The 16,165-nt window shown below is 42.8% G+C and overlaps 1 protein-coding gene across 4 annotated transcripts in view; it reads right to left on the bottom strand.

The window, feature by feature from the left end:
- LOC129827411 (glucocorticoid receptor-like) overlaps positions 1-16,165 on the bottom strand; it is a 69,222-nt gene that overhangs the window by 17,631 nt on the left and 35,426 nt on the right. The window lies entirely within an intron of this gene.

Here is a 16,165-nt window from a genome sequence, read left to right as displayed (position 1 = left end):
ATTCCCTCTGCTCTTGAAAATATTACCTTCTACAGTTTCACAGCATGCCTGGGGTTATTTTATTTTACAAACAACATAATGTGAGCTAAACATACACTTCTGTTGTTACATTTCCTACATTTTGGCCTTTTGGTCTAGTGACCAAAACACTTTGGTCTCCATTTTGTTCAGTTGACCAAAATATTGGCATTAAGATCCATTACGTTTATTTTGGTTGAGTTTCTTTTCTCCGAAATGTACCACTTATCCTTCAAGATCCGAAGAACAAACATCTAACTGTGGTTCAATAATGTCCTCTATGGCCTCCACGCCATCTAAAGACCTGTGGTTGGAACACCATACATAAAGGGTGTCATAACAGTTCCTAAAATCACAGTTATTTGAATTCTATCCAAAGCATTGGAGCGGGCAGGGTAGCCTAGTGGTTAGAGCGTTGGACTGGTAACCTGAAAGGTTGCAAGATTGAATCCCTGAGCTGACAGGGTAAAAATCTGTCATTCTGCCCCTGATCAAGGCAGTTAACCCACTGTACCTAGGCCGTCATTGAAAGTAAGAATGTGTTCTTAACTGACTTGCCTAGTAAATAAAGATATAAAAATACGGAATTGTAGCAGATAGAAATGTCATGAATAGAGCTACCACGATCCCTTTCTCTACATGTCAGAGAGGCCTGTCTGTTCTATATCATCTGATTCTGAAGGTTTCTCAACATGTTGAGATGGCAGGTAGTCTAGTGGTTAGAGCGTTGGGCCAGTATCCGAAAGGTTGTGGGATAGAATCCCTGAGCTGACAAAGTTAAAAAATCTGTCATTCTGCCCCTGAACAAGGTAGTACTACACTGTTCCCCAGTAGGCTATCATTGTAAATAAGAATTTGTTCTTAACTGACTTGCCTAGTTAAATAAGAAATGTTTTCTGTTTGAGGTGCCCTTTCCCAAACACACCACTAGGTGGAGCTGTTCGTTGCTGCAGTAATGTGCAGCTACTTCCTTCCTCTGAGCCTACGCCCACTGCACTGAGACAGGGCAACACTGACTCAGAGCACTATGCCACAGCAGCAGCAAACCTCATCTGTCTGCCACAACACAAACATCTGGTCTACCTTCATCTGATCTGAGACTTTTAGAAGTCACCGCCTGCTTCTCAAATGACACTATTAGGGGACTGTATGGAGAAATATAGGGAACCATTAGATGTAGGCCTTAGTCCAAGCTGCTTAGACAGAGCAGCACTCACAGAGCATAAAACTACTACTACTAAGCAGGCCTAGTACTACTACTACTACTACTACTAAGCAGGCCTAGTACTACTACTAAGCAGGCCTAGTACTACTACTACTACTACTAAGCAGGCCTAGTACTACTACTACTACTACTAAGCAGGCCTAGTACTACTACTAAGCAGGCCTAGTACTACTACTACTGCTAAGCAGGCCTAGTACTACTACTACTACTAAGCAGGCCTAGTATTACTACTACTAAGCAGGCCTAGTACTACTACTACTACTAAGCAGGCCTAGTAATACTACTACTAAGCAGGCCTAGTAATACTACTACTAAGCAGGCCTAGTACTACTACTACTACTAAGCAGGCCTAGTACTACTACTACTACTAAGCAGGCCTAGTACTACTACTACTAAGCAGGCCTAGTACTACTACTACTAAGCAGGCCTAGTAATACTACTACTAAGCAGGCCTAGTACTACTACTACTAAGCAGGCATAGTACTACTACTACTAAGCAGGCATAGTACTACTACTACTAAGCAGGCCTAGTAATACTACTACTAAGCAGGCCTAGTACTACTACTACTAAGCAGGCCTAGTACTACTACTAAGCAGGCCAAGTAATACTACTACTAAGCAGGCCTAGTACTACTACTACTAAGCAGGCCTAGTACTACTACTACTAAGCAGGCCTAGTACTACTACTACTACTGCTAAGCAGGCCTATTAATACTACTAATAAGCACTGAGCAGGCCAACAAGCCTGTGTCTGTCTCCTTTCCATATCATATATAGTGCACCTGCTGCACCATGTTTGATCAGTAAAGGCACTATATGGAGGAATCGGGGGCCATTTAAGATGCTTTAAACACTGAGCCAAGGGAGTCCGAGTCAGTTCGGTCTATGGATCAAAGGAGTGACTTCAGTCAACCAGTCCAGCAACACTCAGGAGTATAACTAACCAGTCCAGCAACACTCAGCAGTATAACTAACAAGTCCAGCAACACTCAGCAATATAACTAACCAGTCCAGCAACACTCAGCAGTATAACTAACCAGTCCAGCAACACTCAGCAATATAACTAACCAGTCCAGCAACACTCAGCAGTATAACTAACCAGTCCAGCAACACTCAGCAGTATAACTAACCAGTCCAGCAACACTCAGCAGTATAACTAACCAGTCCAGCAACACTCAGCAGTATAAATAACCAGTCCAGCAACACTCAGCAGTATAAATAACCAGTCCAGCAACACTCAGCGGTATAACTAACCAGTCCAGCAACACTCAGCGGTATAAATAACCAGTCCAGCAACACTCAGCGGTATAACTAACCAGTCCAGCAACACTCAGCGGTATAAATAACCAGTCCAGCAACACTCAGCAGTATAACTAACCAGTCCAGCAACACTCAGCAGTATAAATAACCAGTCCAGCAACACTCAGCAGTATAAATAACCAGTCCAGCAACACTCAGCAGTATAACTAACCAGTCCAGCAACACTCAGCAATATAACTAACCAGTCCAGCAACACTGAGCAATATAACTAACCAGTCCAGCAACACTCAGCAGTATAACTAACCAGTCCAGCAACACTCAGCAGTATAACTAACCAGTCCAGCAACACTCAGCAGTATAACTAACCAGTCCAGCAACACTCAGCAGTATAAATAACCAGTCCAGCAACACTCAGCAGTATAACTAACCAGTCCACCAACACTCAGCAGTATAAATAACCAGTCCAGCAACACTCAGCAGTATAACTAACCAGTCCAGCAACACTCAGCAGTATAACTAACCAGTCCAGCAACACTCAGCAGTATAACTAACCAGTCCAGCAACACTCAGCAGTATAACTAACCAGTCCAGCAACACTCAGCAGTATAAATAACCAGTCCAGCAACACTCAGCAGTATAACTAACCAGTCCAGCAACACTCAGCAATATAACTAACCAGTCCAGCAACACTCAGCAGTATAAATAACCAGTCCAGCAACACTCAGCGATATAACTAACCAGTCCAGCAACACTCAGCGGTATTAATAACCAGTCCAGCAACACTCAGCGGTATAAATAACCAGTCCAGCAACACTCAGCAGTATAACTAACCAGTCCAGCAACACTCAGCAGTATAACTAACCAGTCCAGCAACACTCAGCAGTATAAAGAACCAGTCCAGCAGTATAAAGAACCAGTCCAGCAGTATAAATAACCAGTCAAGCAGTATAAATAACCAGTCAGCAGTATAAATAACCAGTCAGCAGTATAAATAACCACTCAGCAGTATAAATAACCAGTCCAGCAGTATAAATAACCAGTCCAGCAGTATAAATAACCAGTCAGCAGTATAAATAACCAGTCAGCAGTATAAATAACCAGTCCAGCAGTATAAATAACCAGTCCAGCAGTATAAATAACCAGTCAGCAGTATAAATAACCAGTCAGCAGTATAAATAACCAGTCAGCAGTATAAATAACCAGTCCAGCAACACTCAGCAGTATAAATAACCAGTCCAGCAGTATAAATAACCAGTCAGCAGTATAAATAACCAGTCAGCAGTATAAATAACCAGTCAGCAGTATAAATAACCAGTCAGCAGTATAAATAACAAGTCCAGCAGTATAAATAACCAGTCCAGCAGTATAAATAACCAGTCAGCATATAAATAACCAGTCAGCATATAAATAACCAGTCAGCAGTATAAATAACCAGTCCAGCAGTATAAATAACCAGTCAGCAGTATAAATAACCAGTCAGCAGTATAAATAACCAGTCAGCAGTATAAATAACCAGTCAGCAGTATAAATAACCAGTCAGCAGTATAAATAACAAGTCAGCAGTATAAATAACCAGTCCAGCAGTATAAATAACCAGTCAGCAGTATAAATAACCAGTCCAGCAGTATAAATAACCAGTCCAGCAGTATAAATAACCAGTCAGCAGTATAAATAACCAGTCAGCAGTATAAATAACAAGTCAGCAGTATAAATAACCAGTCCAGCAGTATAAATAACAAGTCAGCAGTATAAATAACCAGTCCAGCAGTATAAATAACCAGTCAGCAGTATAAATAACCAGTCAGCAGTATAAATAACCAGTCAGCAGTATAAATAACCAGTCAGCAGTATAAATAACCAGTCAGCAGTATAAATAACCAGTCAGCAGTATAAATAACCAGTCCAGCAGTATAAATAACCAGTCAGCAGTATAAATAACCAGTCCAGCAGTATAAATAACCAGTCCAGCAGTATAAATAACCAGTCAGCAGTATAAATAACCAGTCAGCAGTATAAATAACAAGTCAGCAGTATAAATAACCAGTCCAGCAGTATAAATAACAAGTCAGCAGTATAAATAACCAGTCCAGCAGTATAAATAACCAGTCAGCAGTATAAATAACCAGTCAGCAGTATAAATAACCAGTCAGCAGTATAAATAACCAGTCAGCAGTATAAATAACCAGTCAGCAGTATAAATAACCAGTCCAGCAGTATAAATAACCAGTCAGCAGTATAAATAACCAGTCCAGCAGTATAAATAACCAGTCCAGCAGTATAAATAACCAGTCCAGCAGTATAAATAACCAGTCAGCAGTATAAATAACCAGTCCAGCAGTATAAATAACCAGTCAGCAGTATAAATAACCAGTCAGCAGTATAAATAACCAGTCCAGCAGTATAAATAACCAGTCAGCAGTATAAATGACCAGTCCAGCAGTATAAATAACCAGTCAGCAGTATAAATAACCAGTCCAGCAGTATAAATAACCAGTCAGCAGTATAAATAACCAGTCAGCAGTATAAATAACCAGTCAGCAGTATAAATAACCAGTCCGGCAGTATAAATAACCAGTCCAGCAGTATAAATAACCAGTCCAGCAGTATAAATAACCAGTCAGCAGTATAAATAACCAGTCAGCAGTATAAATAACCAGTCAGCAGTATAAATAACCAGTCAGCAGCATAAATAACCAGTCAGCAGTATAAATAACCAGTCAGCAGTATAAATAACCAGTCAGCAGTATAAATAACCAGTCAGCAGCATAAATAACCAGTCAGCAGTATAAATAACCAGTCAGCAGTATAAATAACCAGTCAGCAGCATAAATAACCAGTCAGCAGTATAAATAACCAGTCCAGCAGTATAAATAACCAGTCAGCAGTATAAATAACCAGTCCAGCAGTATAAATAACCAGTCAGCAGTATAAATAACCAGTCAGCAGTATAAATAACCAGTCCAGCAGTATAAATAACCAGTCAGCAGTATAAATAACCAGTCAGCAGTATAAATAACCAGTCCAGCAGTATAAATAACCAGTCCAGCAGTATAAATAACCAGTCCAGCAGTATAAATAACCAGTCAGCATATAAATAACCAGTCAGCAGTATAAATAACCAGTCCAGCAGTATAAATAACCAGTCCAGCAGTATAAATAACCAGTCCAGCAGTATAAATAACCAGTCCAGCAGTATAAATAACCAGTCAGCAGTATAAATAACCAGTCAGCAGTATAAATAACCAGTCCAGCAGTATAAATAACCAGTCCAGCAGTATAAATAACCAGTCCAGCAGTATAAATAACCTGGATGAGCAGACGACCTGAACTCTGCTGCTGCCAGTCCCAACAACAACAGAGCCATCATGATCCTGCTCAGAGCCGCTGTGGTTCTGACCCTGACCGTGTGACACTACAACCCTTTACACACTGATGAGCTGAGCTGAACCGACTTATACTGGGCTGGGCTGTGCATCCACCATACCGTGGGCTTGACCTTGGCTACGCCCGAAATGGCACCAAACATTTCATATTTCTGGCTTCTCATTGTCTGTGTTCCAAATGGCATCCTATTCCTTATATATTGCACTACAGACCCCTATTGGGTAGTATACTATATAGGGAACATACAGACAGTAGGGTGTTATATGGGTCCAGGTCAAAAGTAGTGCAATGTGCAGTAAACAGTACGCCTTTTGGAACACAAGACGATGAGAGGCCAGAAATATGAAATGTGTTTTTCCGGGTTGGCAGGACTACATCAATCAGGGTTGCATGACAAAGTGGTGAGACAGAATTTCCTATGTGAAACCAAATGCTGCTCTGAGCAGAGCTTCAAGGCTACAGGAAGCTCTTACATTCCCCACAGAGTTGACTATAGTACAAGGAGAGACAGAGAAGAAGACAGAGGAAGTCCCGTGTGGCTCAGTTGGTAGAGCATGGCGCTTGCAACGCCAGGGTTGTGGGTTCAATTCCCACGGGGGGACCAGGGTTCAATTCCCACGGGGGGACCAGGATGAATATGTATGAACTTTCCAATTTGTAAGTCGCTCTGGATAAGAGCGTCTGCTAAATGACTTAAATGTTAAATGAAGTCAAACTCTTTCAAACTACCAGCACCAAGTAAAAAAAATATTAGGCTATTTGTAATGAAACTTTCTGCAGTGTTTATAATGTTTACTCAGTAAAGCCTACTCCCCACAGACACTCTCCACCCACTGACTGCAACCTTTCTAATTTGGTGTACCATGCGCAGACTACCCATATGGATGTCCTGGTCTCCAGCAGCGTTGGAACTGCCGATCTGCAGTTAAGAACGCAGAGTTCATGTCACCCTACGCTGCCCTTCGGTCAATAGACTTAAAAAAAATATTTATTTTCTTTTATTTTATCCCCTTTTCTCCCCAATTTTCGTGGTATCCAATCGCTAGTAATTACTATCTTGTCTCATCGCTACAACTCCCGTACGGGCTGTCCTCCGAAGCACAACCCAACCAAGCCGCACTGCTTCTTAACACAGCGCGCCTCCAACCCGGAAGCCAGCCGCAACAATGTGTCGGAGGAAACACCGTGCACCTGGCCTCCTTGGTTAGCGCGCACTGCGCCCGGCCCGCCACAGGAGTCGATGGAGCGCGATGAGACAAGGATATCCCTACCTCCCTAACCCGGACGACGCTAGGCCAATTGTGCATTGCCCCACGGACCTCCCGGTCGCGGCCGGCTGCGACAGAGCCTGGGCGCGAACCCAGAGACTCTGGTGGCGCAGCCCTAGACCACTGTGCCACCCAGGAGGCCCGTCAATAGACTTGTTAACCCCGACGGAGACATGGATCACCCCAGAGAACACGGCTACTCCAGCTGCTCTGTTTTCACTCATAGTCCGAGAGCATCTGGTCATCGCGGTGGTGGCACACGGCTACTCATCCTAAGTGGAGATTTTCTCTTTTCTCCCTCTCTCACCTGTCTAGGTCCTCATTTGAATTCCATGCTGTCACTTATCCACTAAAGCTTAACATTGTCATCTTTCGCCAACCAGGTGCTCTTAGAGCTCAATGAGCTTGACACCTTGATAAGATCATTTCCTGACGATGGCTCAACGCTCTTCGTACTGGGAGACTTCAACCTCCCAATGTCTGCCGTCAATTAACTATTTCTTTCCCCTCTTTGCTTCTTTTGACCTCACCCTTTCCCAGTCCCCTCCCACTCACAAGGCAGACAATATGTTTGACCTCACCCTTTCCCAGTCCCCTCCCACTCACAAGGCAGACAATATGTTTGACCTCACCCTTTCCCAGTCCCCTCCCACTCACAAGGCAGACAATATGCTTTACCTTATATTTTACTAGAGGCTGTTCTACTAATCTCACTGCAACCCCACTCCAGGTCCCTGTTCTCCTCCTAATCTCACTGTAACCCCCCCCCAGGTCTCTGATCACTACTTTGTTTCCTTTTCTGTCTCCCTCTCCTCCAACCCTACCGAGTCAGCTCCTACTCAGATGGTCATCACTCTCTCCCCCACTACTCTCTCCATCATCTCTCCCTTCTGCTAAATCCATCTCCCTCCTTATTCTGCCTCTTTGACGCTACTCTCCTCTCTTTCCACATCCTATGACTCGCACTGTCCCCTTTCTTCCCTGCCCGGATTGGCCGTTGCTTCCTACTCCGTGGCTGAATGACTCATTGCGAACTTACAGAACAGGGCTGCAGACAGCTGAGCAAAAAGGGAGGAAAACTAAACTTCCAGAGGACCTATCATCCCTTTTCTCCATACCTTATCTTAATTTGTATGAGCTGCTAAAGTTACTTTCTATCACTCTAAATTTCAAGCTTCTTCCTCTAACCCTAGGAACCTCTTTTCCACCTGCTCCTTAATGTTCCGCCCCCTCCATCCTCCCTCTCTGCGGATGACTGTCAACCACTTTGGTTGGGAAGCTCCTACCAGGTGACGTGGAGGGGATCTGTGTCTGCACCACGCACTCACTACTGGTGTCCCCCAGGGCTCTGTTCTAGGCCCCCCTCCGCTTTTCTCTATACACTAAGTCACTCGGCTCTGTCATATCCTGACATGGTCTCTCCTATCATTGCTATGTGGATGACACTCAACTACTTTTTTCCTTCCTCCCAACTGACACCCTGGTGGCGACACACATCTCTGCGTGCCTGGCAGATATCTCAGCTTGGATGTCGGCCCACCACCTCAAGCTCAACCGCGACAAGACGGAGCTGCTCTTCCTCCCGGCGAATGCATTTTAGAATAAGACTGTAACGTAACAAAATGTGGAAAAAGTCAAGAGGTCTGAATACTTTCCAGATGTACTGTATGCCTGCTATGCTACCAGCTTATACGAACGGGAGTTAGCATTTAGCAGTCACTCCTTCTAAACCTGAAAAGGAACAACTTTGAATATTATGCAGCGAAAACAGCCAAATATATCAAAATCTGACTTTATTAAGCACATTGTGGTACATCAATCATAAGCCATTTGATGGATATCCTCTATTGTTAGACTAGATTTGTTGAATAGAAGGACGCCAATCCGGCATCCTTCTATCCCCCACGGTCTGCGTTCCATTGACCTATTTACCGATCGACAGGCTATAGTCAACTGTAGGCAGGCTATCAGCGCGTCACCCACCACTTTGTAATGTGAGCTTGTTTGAAACATGAACATTCTCCTTTACTTCAAATAATGAAGCATATTTTTTGACCTTGCTTTAACGTAGCCTAGCCAAAATCCAACCCAGGCAATTCTTTTAAAAATTACTTCCTTTAACCAGAATTTCTCTTTTCTATTGGGTGTTCATATCAGCATCACACACACACACACAGTCATGAAGAGGGCACGGCAGCGCCTCTTCCCCTTCAGGAGGCTGAAAAGATTAGGGCTGTTGCTGTGACCGTATTACCGCCACTCCGGCAGTCATGAGTCACGACCGCAGTAAAATTCTATGTGACCGCTGAGTTATGTAATCTCCTCTTATTCACTCTGGACATGCATTAGGTTACCCAACTCGTTAACGATCATCAGGTCGCTAATGGCCTAGTACTCAGGGATCTATTGTCCCTCCATCAGGTCGTTAATGGCCTGGTACTCAGGGCTCTATTGTTCCTCCATCAGGTCGCTAATGGCCTGGTACTCAGGGCTCTATTGTTCCTCCATCAGGTCGCTAATGGCCTGGTACTCAGGGCTCTATTGTTCCTCCATGAGGTCGCTAATGGTCTGGTACTCAGGGCTCTATTGTTCCTCCATCAGGTCGCTAATGGCCTGGTACTCAGGGCTCTATTGTTCCTCCATCAGGTCGTTAATGGCCTGGTACTCAGGGCTCTATTGTTCCTCCATGAGGTCGCTAATGGCCTGGTACTCAGGGCTCTATTGTCCCTCCATCAGGTCCTAATGGTCTGGCACTCAGGGCTCTATTGTCCCTCCATCAGGTCCTAATGGTCTGGTACTCAGGGCTCTATTGTCCCTCCATCAGGTCCTAATGGCCTGGCACTCAGGGCTCTATTGTCCCTCTAATCACTCTGACACCAATGCAAATAAAATTGAAAATTACATCAAACATCAAAACAGTATCATGCTTTTTAAAACTCACCTCACTGTGATTGATACATGTGAAGAAAGAAGTTCAACAACAGGTTGAAACTGAGTGGGAAAACATGGTCGTTGTGGATGTTGTTTCAAAGCCTAACAACGAAATGGACAGCGCTTTCTAAGGTGATGATTAATTAAAAACATCCAAATGCATATTAGAGCTTATGCATATTCATAGGCCTATATATGAGCCCAAGCCCCCCCCAAAAACAGAATTAAAATAATGATTGTGCCATTACACAATACATAGCACACTGAATATTACAAACTGCAGAAAAATATATAAAAAAATACTGATTAAGATATCTTTGGTACAAAATTGGGTCTAGCCTAAATTAAACGAATTCAGGTTTAGCCTACAATTAAAGTGAATTTGTATTTGATTTGGAATAGTCTAGTAATAGGACATTTAAAAAAAATCCTAATTAATAGGCTGACAATATCTTTAGCTACAGAATATCTCATCACCGTGAGTTTCCATCTCCTCTCCTTCATTCTTTTTTCCACGGCGCAGAGCGAAGGGCTGTCAACAGTTTAATGAAATACGTTTCGTTGTGAAAACAGAGTACTATCGATGTTCCCAAACAGATTTCAAGTGGTTTCCCAAATTAAAGCACTGGGTATCTGCAGGAACAGGGTTGGAAAGCCCATGGCATACAGAGTTTGGGCTGAATATCACCTGTGGTGCAGTGAAATTATAGGTGTAGCTTGCGGGAAAGTGGTCTCCATTTTCTATTCCAGTGCATATGGATAACATGTATTTTTTGTCTTGCCCATTTGATAAATGTGCCATTCTAAATTCGAAACTCATTTGGCATATTACACTCCAACCACTTAAGCCAAGACTGTTCTCTCTGCTTCCGCACGGCAAGCCATAACGGTCCATTAAGTCTGACACCAACAGGTACCTGAGCAGCTTCTACTCCCAAGCCAATAAGACAGCTAAATAAATAGCTAACAAAATGGCTACACGGACTATGAGTTTACTCTTATTTTTGCACTCTCTATATGCACATCCACAGGACTCTATGTACTCACGCACACCGACACTCCAACACACACTCACACACTTCATTTGCGCACACACATACACACACATAACATGCACACACATTTATACTGACTCTACACACACACACAAAATCATATACACTTGTAGAAAGGCCCATGGAGTTGGTGGAATCGTCCTTTAATTCATGGCCACTTGCTCAGCTGGGGCAGGGGCGCTTTAATTAGGTCAGGTGGAAATGTCTGACAGATCTCAACTCATTAAAAGGAGGAAATCGCCATTGCCCGACCTCGCTGCTTTCTCTTCCTCAACTTCGTCTAATCCAAACATTCTGTGCGTCCATGAATCCACGTTAAGTCCACCGAATCTGTTACCTTTCCTCTGAACTATCTGTTGCGATCGGGAGAGTGGGCCATCAGTTATTGTTTAGTTATTACCGCAGAGCTGCACGCTTGAGCTCCACGCTTCAAACCTATTGTGTTACGTCAACGGACAATGACCACGGCCCTACAGATCATCACAGGCCAATTATGCCATTGATATATGGTTAAAATGTAATGAAATGACATGTACATATGAAGATTAACCTGGAAGGATGAAATATGAAACGTAATTATTTGCTGAATTGATCAATTCTGATATCAAATTGATTATAGATTGAATAAATGATTGATTTATTTGCATTATCATGCTCATGATGATGAACGGTTATGATCCTAAATGACTCCATTCTGCTTCATATTGAATTCCTACGGAACCTTATTTCTGAATGACCTCATTCTGTTAACAATGAGAATGATTGTTATGATTTTGTTCTGTTTCCTTTGTTATGCAGCACAGACAGACTACCCAGTAAATATACCACTTTATGGTTAAAGGAATTCCTGCCTCAGTCTCATCCATTCCTCTGTCACCTGACCCGTCACCACCTGTTCACCTTCACTATTGTCAGTCATCCTACCCGTAAGAAAGGCATTGATGTTTATGGTTAAGTACACATTGGAGCAATGACAGTCATTGATTGATTGTTTTTTATAAGATAAGTTTAATGCTAGCTAGCAACTTACCTTAGCTTACTGCATTCGCGTAACAGGCAGGCTCCTCGTGGAGTGCAATGTAATCAGTGTTAGAGCATTGGACTAGCTAACTGTAAGGTTGCAAGATTGGATCCCCCGAGCTGACAAGGTTAAAAATCTGTCGTTCTGCCCCTGAACGAGCTAGAACGTTCCTAGGCCGTCATTGAAAGTAAGAATGTGTTCTTAACTGACTTGCCTAGTTAAATAAAGATTAAATAAAGGTGTAAAAAAAAAAAAAAAAGGCAAATCGGCGCCCAAAAATAACGATTTCCGATTGTTATGAAAACTTGAAATCGGCCCCGATTAATCCTCTACTAAGTACATCTAAAATCACATGGAGAATGCTAACTAAATGCTATTGACCGCATGCAAACATTCTGTACAGTTTCTGACCAAAACTATACAAGTAATTCCAAAATGCTACTCCCAGTTTGCTGCATGAACAAAACAAAACGCTACTCCCAGTTTGCTGCACAAAACAAAACGCTACTCCCAGTTTGTTGCATGAACAAAACGTTACTCCCAGTTTCCTGCATGAACAAAACGCTACTCCCAGTTTGTTGCATGAACAAAACGTTACTCCCAGTTTGCTGCATGAACAAAACGTTACTCCCAGTTTGCTGCATGAACAAAACAAAATGCTACTCCCAGTTTGTTGCATGAACAAAACAAACGGCTACTCCCAGTTTGCTGCACAAAACAAAACGTTACTCCCAGTTTGCTGCACTAACAAAACAAAATGCTACTCCCAGTTTGCTGAATGTTCTAAACAAAATGCTACTCCCAGTTTGCTGAATGTTCTAAACAAAATGCTACTCCCAGTTTGTTGCACGAACAAAACGTAACTCCCAGTTTGCTGCACAAACAAAACAAAATGCTACTTCGTTTGCTGCACAAAATGCTACTCCCAGTTTGCTGCACAAAACAAAATGCTACTCCCAGTTTGCTGCATGAACAAAACAAAATGCTACTCCCAGTTTGCTGCACGAACAAAACAAAATGCTACTCCCAGTTTGCTGCACGAACAAAACAAAATGCTACTCCCAGTTTGCTGCACGAACAAAACAAAATGCTACTCCCAGTTTGCTGCACGAACAAAACAAAATGCTACTCCCAGTTTGCTGCACGAACAAAACAAAATGCTACTCCGAGTTTGCTGCACGAACAAAACAAAATGCTACTCCCAGTTTGCTGCACGAACAAAACAAAATGCTACTCCCAGTTTGCTGCACGAACAAAACAAAATGCTACTCCCAGTTTGCTGCACGAACAAAACAAAATGCTACTCCCAGTTTGCTGCACGAACAAAACAAAATGCTACTCCCAGTTTGCTGCACGAACAAAACAAAATGCTACTCCCAGTTTGCTGCACGAACAAAACAAAATGCTACTTCCAGTTTGCTGCACGAACAAAACAAAATGCTACTTCCAGTTTGCTGCACGAACAAAACACAACGCTACTCTCAGTTAGCTGCACAAAATAAAATGCTACTCCCAGTTTGCTGCACGAACAAAACACAACGCTACTCTCAGTTAGCTGCACAAAACAAAATGCTACTCCCAGTTTGTTGCACGAACAAAACAAAACGCTACTCTCAGTTTGTTGCATGAACAAAACGCTACTCCCAGTTTGTTGCATGAACAAAATGCTACTCTGTTTGCTGCACAAAACAAAACGCTACTCCCAATTTGCTGCACGAACAAAACAAAACGTTACTCCCAGTTTGCTGTACGAACAAAACAAAATGCTACTTCCAGTTTGCTGCACGAACAAAACAAAACGTTACTCCCAGTTTGCTGTACGAACAAAACAAAATGCTACTTCCAGTTTGCTGCACGAACAAAACCAAACGCTACTCCCAGTTTGCTGAATGTTCTAAACAAAATGCTACTCCCAGTTTGGTGCACAAACAAAACCAAATGCTACTCCCAGTTTGCTGAATGTTCTAAACAAAACGTTACTCCCAGTTTGCTGCACGAACAAAACAAAATGCTACTTCCAGTTTGCTGAATGTTCTAAACAAAACGCTACTCCCAGCTTGCTGCACAAAACAAAACGCTACTGCCAGTTTGTTGCACGAACAAAACGCTACTCCCAGTTTGTTGCACGAACAAAATAAAATGCTACTTCCAGTTTGCTGCACGAAACAAAACAAAATACTATTCCCAGTTTGCTGCACGAAACAAAACACTACTCCCAGTTTGCTGCACAAAACAAAACAAAATACTACTCCCAGTTTGCTGCACGAAACAAAACAAAATGCTATTCCCAGTTTGCTGCACAAAACAAATATTAGCCAGCAAGGCTCCTGAACCAGGTCGGGATTCTCTGCTCTTACCAAGCAAAAGATTGATTTTGTAAGAAGCTAAGCACTTTGCTAGCTACTAAATTAGCAAATCAAATGCAAAACTGCAGAGCATTTAGCACGTTTTAGACAGTTCATTTACTAGTTATACGATATCTAGATGGCAAACATTTAGGTGTGAATTCCATACTGTGATTAGATCAACTGAAGCATGTTGCACAACAGCGACTGACTGAAGGTGTCGGGTCGTTCCTCATTGTGTGCTTGTAAACAAACCTAGTGGTTAGGGCGTTGGGCCAGTAACCGAAAGGTTTCTAGAGGTAAACATCTGTTGTTCTGCCCCTGAACAAGGAAGTTAAACGCACTGTTCCTAGGCCGTCATTGTATATTAAGAATTTGTTTCTTAACTGACTTGCCTAGTTAAATAATCTATCACTCCAGTATCCCAGCACATTGTACATTTGGTCCTGAACAGATTCTGTGTATAGATTCTCATGTTCTTCCTATTTCTCATGTGTTTTTTGTTCTACCTTGTTATTTTTAGTGCTACAGTGATTACTGCATTGTTGGGTTTAGAGCTAGCAAGACATTTCACTGTACTTGTACACGTGACATTAAAACTCATTTCACCTACAGTAGAATTATGTGTGTGTGTGTGTGAGTGATTGTGCGCGTGTGCGATTGTGAGTGTGTTGTGAGTGTGTGTGAGTGTGTGTGTGTGTTAATGCATCAAGGCTGTGGTTTTAGTTCCAATATCAGAGGGATGAAGACTTAGAGCCTAACCCCTCTACAAACACACAGACAATCATTCTCTCTCTCTCTCTCTCCCTGGATCTCAGTCTTCACATTAGAGCTAGAGAGTTCAATGGGTGTACTCGTTAGAAGGACTACTGAACCTGGAACTGGGCCCAGTGGGAGTGCTGATCAAGGATCAGTTTTTCCCTTTTAGATCATAATAAATGAGATTACATGGACAGGCAGGCGGGACCTGATTCTAGATCAGCACCCCTGCTCTGAAACGCTTTATGAATCGAGGCTAGGGCTACTGCGCTGTTAGGCTAACTGACTGTCCTTTTAGCTGGTGTGTGTGTGTGTGTGTGTGTGTGTGTGTGTGTGTGTGTGTGTGTGTGTGTGTGTGTTTTAGCTGGTGTGTGTGTGTGTGTGTGTGTGTGTGTGTGTGTGTGTTTTAGCTGGTGTGTGTGTGTGTGTGTGTGTGTGGCTAAGGCCTAACTGTAGTTTTAGCCTGTGTGTGTGTGTGTGTGTGTGTGTGTGTGTGTGTGTGTGTGTTTTAGCTGGTGTGTGTGTGTGTGTTTTAGCTGGTGTGTGTGTGTGTGTGTGTGTGTGTGTGTGTGTCTAAGGCCTAACTGTAGTTTTAGCTGGTGTGTGTGTGTGTGTGTCTAAGGCCTAACTGTAGTTTTAGCTGGGGTTCAGTCAGTGCAGACTGCATACCACTGCTGGATGAAGCAAGAGGATCACATTCCTCAAACTTACAGATCCTCCCGAATTCTGCCGACTCGACGAAAAGCCAAAACCAAACCACACTAGCTTCTTCCTTTTAGCTAAGTCCCTGCGTCAGAAATGACAAAATCAACATGAAACACACACACACACACACACACACACACACACACACACACACACACACACACACACACACACACACACACACACACACACAC

The sequence above is a fragment of the Salvelinus fontinalis genome, chromosome 29, assembly GCF_029448725.1.
Source record: "Salvelinus fontinalis isolate EN_2023a chromosome 29, ASM2944872v1, whole genome shotgun sequence".
NCBI lineage: Eukaryota > Metazoa > Chordata > Actinopteri > Salmoniformes > Salmonidae > Salvelinus > Salvelinus fontinalis.
Note: the sequence above shows the minus strand (reverse complement) of the source record. Positions and strands in the feature narration are given on the sequence as shown.